Raw genomic sequence first — 6,418 nt, 5'->3', positions numbered from 1 at the left:
ATTTTGTCAAATAGTTTTACTGCATCTACTGGTAAGATTATTTGTTTTTTTTTCACTTTGTGGTAAATTTAAAGTGATTTTTTTATATTAAAATAATTCATGTTACTGAAACACACATTACAGCTTAACATTTGACTGTTCTTTCTGCATATTACTGGGTCTGATTGCTCTTACTGTGTTTAGTGGTTTTATATCTAGAATGTTTAACACAAAGATTGACTTGTAATTTCTTCTTTAGTAATTCCTTGTCAGGTTTTAGTATGAAGATTATGCTGGCCCTATAAAATGAATTGTGAAGAGTTTTCATTTTTTCTATTTCCTGTATATTAGATCTTCCTTAACATTTTAAGATTTCAGCAATGAAGCCATTTTTGCATAGTGTTTGCCTGCTTTGTCTGAAGGTGTTATAGGCTGAATTGTGTCCCCTCAAAATTTACCTGTTGAAGTCCTAACCTCCAGTACCTCAGAATATGGCCGGATGCGGAGATGGAAACTTTAAATAAGTGATTGAGTTTGAATGAGACCATTAAGGTGCCCTAATCTGATCTGACTGGTGAAAAATAAAGATAATTTAAGTCAAACAAAAGTTGAGACAGTATGTCATTAACAGATGTGTATTACAAGACATAATAAAGGTTTTGTTTGTTTGTTTGTTTGTTTGAGACAGGGTCTTGCTCTGTCATCCAGGCTGGAGTGCAGTGGCATGGTCTTGGCTCACTGCAGCCTCTGCCTCCCTGTTTCAAGTGATTCTCCTGCCTCACCCTCCTGAGTAACTGGGATTACAGGGGCCCGCCACCACACCCAGCTAATTTTTGTATTTTTAGTAGAGATGGGGTTTCACTATGTTGTCCAGGCTGGTCTCGAACTCCTCACCTCAGGTGATCCACCCACCTCAGCCTCCCAAGGTGCTGGAATTACAGGCATGATCCACTGTGCCCAGCCAACAAAGGGTTTCCTTGAGGCTAAAGTAAAATGAAAAATCTGAAAGTTGGAATTAATAAAAGAATTAGCATGGTAGCTGGTTTTATGGTCAAGATACAAAAATTCAAATGTATTTGTATATTAAAAACAAACAAGTGAAAATTAAAAATTAAAAGTTGGGCTGGGCGCGGAGGCTCATATCTGTAATCTCAGCACTTTGGGACGCCAAGGCGGGCGGATCACCTGAGGTCAGAAGTTCAAGACCAGCCTGGTCAACATGGTGAAACCTTGTCTCTACTAAAAATACAAAATATTAGCTGGATGCGGCCGGGGACGGTGGCTCACGCCTGTAATCCCTGCACTTTGTGAGGCTGAGGCGGGCGGATCACGAGATCAAGAGATTGAGACCATCCTGGCCAACATGGTCTCTCCTAAAAATACAAAAATTAGGTGGGCGTGCTGGCGTGCGCCTGTAGTCCCAGGTACTCGGGAGGCTGAGGTACGAGAACAGCTTGAACCCGGGAGGCGGAGGTTACAGTGAGCCGAGATCACACCCCTGCACTCTAGCCTGGCGACAGAGTGAGACTCCGTCTAAAAAAAAAAAAAAAAAAAAAAAAAAAAGTGAAAGTGTTGTGGACAGTGATTGGAATATGGCACACGCCTGTAATCCCAGCACTTTGGGAGGCCGAGGCAGGGAGATTATTTGAGGTCAGGAGTTCGAGACCAGCCTGGCCAACATGGTGAAACCCCGTCTCTACTAAAAATACAAAAATTACCCGGGCGTGGTGGTATACGCCTGTAATCCCAGCTACTCCGGAGGCTGAGGCAGGAGAATTGCTTGAACCTGGGAGGTGGAGGTTGCAGTGAGCCGAGATCACACCATTGCACTCCAGCTCTGGCGACAGGGTGAGACTCTGTCTCAAAAACCAACCAACCAACCAACCAGATTGGGCCTGGTGCAGTGGTTCCTGCCTGTAATCCCAGCAGTTTGGGAGGCTGAGGTGGGTGGATCACTTGAGCCCAGGAGTTAGAGACCAGCCTAGGCGATATAGGATATCAATCTAGATATTAATAATTTGATGGCTTCAGATATAGATATAAATATAGATATAGATACAGATATTGCAAATGCCTTCTCCGTTTCTTGGCTGTGTTTTCACTCTTTTAATGCTGTCTTTTGCAGCCAATACATCCCTTATTTAAAATAAGCCCAACACATCTTATTTAATGATTTATATTCCTTATGTACTGTTTGAGAAATCTTTGCCTAGCCCAAGTTCATGAAGATGTTCTACTGTGTTTTCTTCTAGAAATTGTATCTTTTTTTCTATCACATTGATGTCTATTATATAATAAAATAATTTTGTTTATAATGTGACATAGGAATCAAGGTTTATTTTACTCAATGTGATTATAAAGATCATTCTTACTTGACTGAATTGACCTATAACCTATTTTGTAAATTGGCAGCATAAATTTTCAAGCTTAGCTAATTTTCTACAATATAGACATGATTTTCAAATTCTTTTGCATTTACAAAAATATACTTAATTTCCACAAAAATACATACTGGGATTTTGATTGGGATTTCATTGAATCTATTGATCAATTTAGGAAAAATTAATATCCTAACAATATCAAATCTTCCAAAATGTAAACCTGATAAATCACTTCACTTATTTAGGTCTTCTTTAATTTATCCCAATAATGTTTTTTAGTTTTTATTATAGTTTTTTGCACACTTTTTTTACATTTATTAATGCTGTTGTAAATGGAATATTTGTTGCTGTTGTTTAGTGAAACAGTATCTCATTTTGTCACCCACGCTGGAGTGTAGTGGCATGATGATGGCTTACTGCACCCTTGACCTTCCAGGTTCAAGCGATCGTCTTACCTCAGCCTCCCAAGTAGCTGAGACCACAAGTGTGCACCACCACACCTGGCTAATTTTTTTAAACAATGTTTTTGTAGAGATAGGCTCTCACTGTATTGTCTAGTCTCAAACTCCTGGGCTCAAGAGACTTTCCTGCCTCCACCTCCCAAAGTGCTGGGATTACAGGTGGGAGCCACCGCACTCATCCTCAAAAATTGACTTTTTTAAATTTCATTTTTCATTTGTTTGTTGCTAGTATATGTGAGTATATTTGATATTTTGTATATTGACCATGAAGTCAGTACCATGCTAAACTTACTTACTAATTCCAATCATTTTTTAGATTCTTCTCAGTTTTGTACACTCATAATCAAGTTATCATCCAATAATGAAGGCTATATTTATTTCCCAATATTAATATCAATCATTTATTTTTCTTATTTTACTGCAGTAGCTACTATTGCCACCATAGTATTGAATGGAAGTGATAATCGTGGGCATTCTTGTCATGTTCCCAAACTCAGGTTCATTGTAGGTGTTTTGTAGTTAAGCTTTATTAGACTAACGAAATTCCCCTTTATTCTCATTTGAGAGTTTTAAATCATGAATTATTGAATTTCATCAAATGCTTATTCTATGTCTACTTAGATGAAAATTTGGTTTTTATATTTATTCTATTAATGTGGTAAATTACATTTTAAAAGGTTAAACCAAATTTCCATTTCTAGAGTAAATCTCATTTGAACATAATGTTTTGAGTTTTAAAATAATATGCCCTATTTACTTTGCTGATATTTTGGTTAAAAGTTGAGTCTATGTTTAAAAGAAATATTGGCATGTAATATTCTGTTCTTGTACTCTCTTTTTGAGTTTTGGTTTCAGAATTACGTCTGTGTAGTCAAATTAGCCGAACAATGTTTTCTCTTTTTCAGTTCTTTAAATGGCTTTCTGAAAGACTGATATTATTTATCTCTTATTTGTATGTGAGAATTCACAAGAGAATCTACCTACGTCTAGAGGTTAATACGAGTGGCTCTTTAAATTATGGATTTAATTTTTCCAATAAGTATAGGACAATAAAGATTTCCTATTGCTTTTTGTGTCAGTTGTGGCATATTGTTTGTCTTTTTTTCTTTTTTCTTTTGAGATGGAGTCTCACTGTGTGGCACAGGCTGTAGTGAAGTGGCACGATCTTGGCTCACTGCAACCTCCACCTCCCAGGTTCAAGCAATTCTTGTGCCTCAGCCTCCCGAGTAGCTGGGATTACAGGCATGTGCCACCACACCCGGCTAATTTTTGTATTTTTAGTAGAGACCAGGTTTCACCATATTGGCCAGGTTGGTCTCAAACTCCTGACCTCAGGTGATCCACCTGCCTTGGCCTCCTGAAGTGCTGGGATTACAGGCGTGATCCACTGCACCCGGCCACATTGTGTTTTTCAAGGAATGTATCTATTTCATCAAATGTTTCATGTATATTGACATAAATACATTTATAATACCTCTTTCTTGTTTTTAAAATATCTTTAGGATATATATATATATGTGTGTGTGTGTATGTGTATACACATACATATAATCTGTTTCATTCCCAATGATAGTATTCATATGTTATCTTACCCTCTTTTTAAAATCAGTCTTATCAATCTTTTCAAAGAACCAAACTTTTACTTTGTTGATTTTCTGTGATGTATGTTTGCTTTCCATTTTATTGATTTATGCACTTATTTTTAATAGCTCCTTGTACTTTTTGCATTTAAATTGCTGGCTTTTTATAGTCTCTTGAGTTACATCGCTGATTTTCAACCTTTCTATTGTTGTAATACATGTAGTTAAAAGTAAAAGTTGTTCTCTATAAACAGCTTTAGATGCATTAGACAAATTATGATACGTCTTATTTTCATTATCTTTCAGCTTAAAATATTTTTAAATTTCTATTGTGTTTTCTTCTTTGACCTGTAGAGTGTAGGACACAAACTGCTTTATTTCCAAACTTTCATAGTCTTCTGGTAGTTTTTCCAGAATACAACAAAGACTGAAGCTTTGTTACAATTTGTTTAGTTTAGTTTTTCCTTGCTGTGAAGGCATAGCCTTACTCCTTTCACGTGGTCCTTTAAAGGTTTATCACTTAAAGGTTTATCACTTAGCGCTAAGGGTTAGTATTTCTTAAGTCTCAAAACAACAGCCATTTTACCAATGGGGCTCCAACTGGGAGAAGCATGAACATCAACCTCTGTCTCCCTAGAATCATGCAGCTGCTGGATCTCCACAGATCATTAGCCCTCCAGTTGCTCTTTCCTGTATTGGAACATCTTCCTGTGTAGGTACAACTTAGGAATTAGCCAGTAATATAAAGAGAATTTATAATACAAATTTGAGATCTTTCTCTGTGGTTCCCTCATCACTTGAATTTTGACCATCAAATTCTATGCACTTTGGTAGCCCCAAACTCTGACCAGTGTCTCCTTAATGCAGTACAACTGCCTCTTTCCACATGAGGTCCATTCCACAATGGTGCAATACAGAACACACCTTTGGGAGGAAAGCACCTTCGAATGTGCAAACTCATATCATGTGCTTCCCTTCTTTCAAGGATTGTAGTTTGTCAAGGCTTGCCTGGGTTGACAGCTCATCAGTGCCTTCAAACAGTTGCTTTAAGTTGGGCGTGGTGGCCCACACCTGCAATCCCAGTACTTTGGGAGGCCGAGGCGGGTGGATCACGAGGTCAGGAGTTCAAGACCAGCCTGGCCAACATGGTGAAACCCTGTCTCTACTCAAAAGATGCGCCTGTAATCCCAGCCACTCGGGAGGCTGAGCCTCCCGACTTGAACCTGGTAGGCGGAGGTTGTGGTGAGCCAAGATTGCGCCATTGCTTTCTAGCCTGGGCAACAGCAGCCTGGGTGACAGAGCAAGACTCTGTCTCAAAGAAAAAAAAAAAAACCAGAAACAAACAAAAAAACTAGTTGCTTTATAGATCTCATCAACAATGAATAATTTTTCTTCTAGATTAAAAAAGAAGTAATAGATTAAAAAGGCAGTAACAGAGACAAGTGAGATTCAATGTTAGGTGAAAAGGATAGGGCATCAATCACTCTACTGTGCAACAGTGTTAATAAAAAAAAAGAATCTATTGGCTGAAAGTGCTGCACAATGATATTAACTTTTAAATTTGATGGCCAAAATTTCGTGACAAAATGTTAATAATTATTGTTCTTTTTTTTTTTTTTTGAGACAGAGTCTCGCTCTGTCACCTAGGCTGGAGTGCAATGCTGCGATCTTGGCTCACTGCAACCTCCGCCTCCCGGGTTCAAGTGATTCTCCTGCCTCAGCTTCCGAGTAGCTGGGATTACAGGTGCCTACCACCACGCCCAGTTAATTTTTGTATTTTTAGTAGAGACGGAGTTTCACCAGGTTGGCCAGGCTGGTCTCGAACTCCTGACCTCAGGTGATCCACCTGCCTCAGCCTCCCAAAGTGCTTGGATTACAGGCATGAGCCACTGCGCCCGGCCAATAATTATTTTTAAAACAAAATCAGATATACTGTTATATGCTGGAAGAGTATTCCTTCATTAAAGAAGCAATGCTGTTGGCTTTGACTATGGCTCACGAAAATATTGCTTTTCAT

Source organism: Macaca thibetana, chromosome 4 (assembly GCF_024542745.1).
Source record: "Macaca thibetana thibetana isolate TM-01 chromosome 4, ASM2454274v1, whole genome shotgun sequence".
NCBI lineage: Eukaryota > Metazoa > Chordata > Mammalia > Primates > Cercopithecidae > Macaca > Macaca thibetana.
This window is presented reverse-complemented; position numbering follows the sequence as displayed.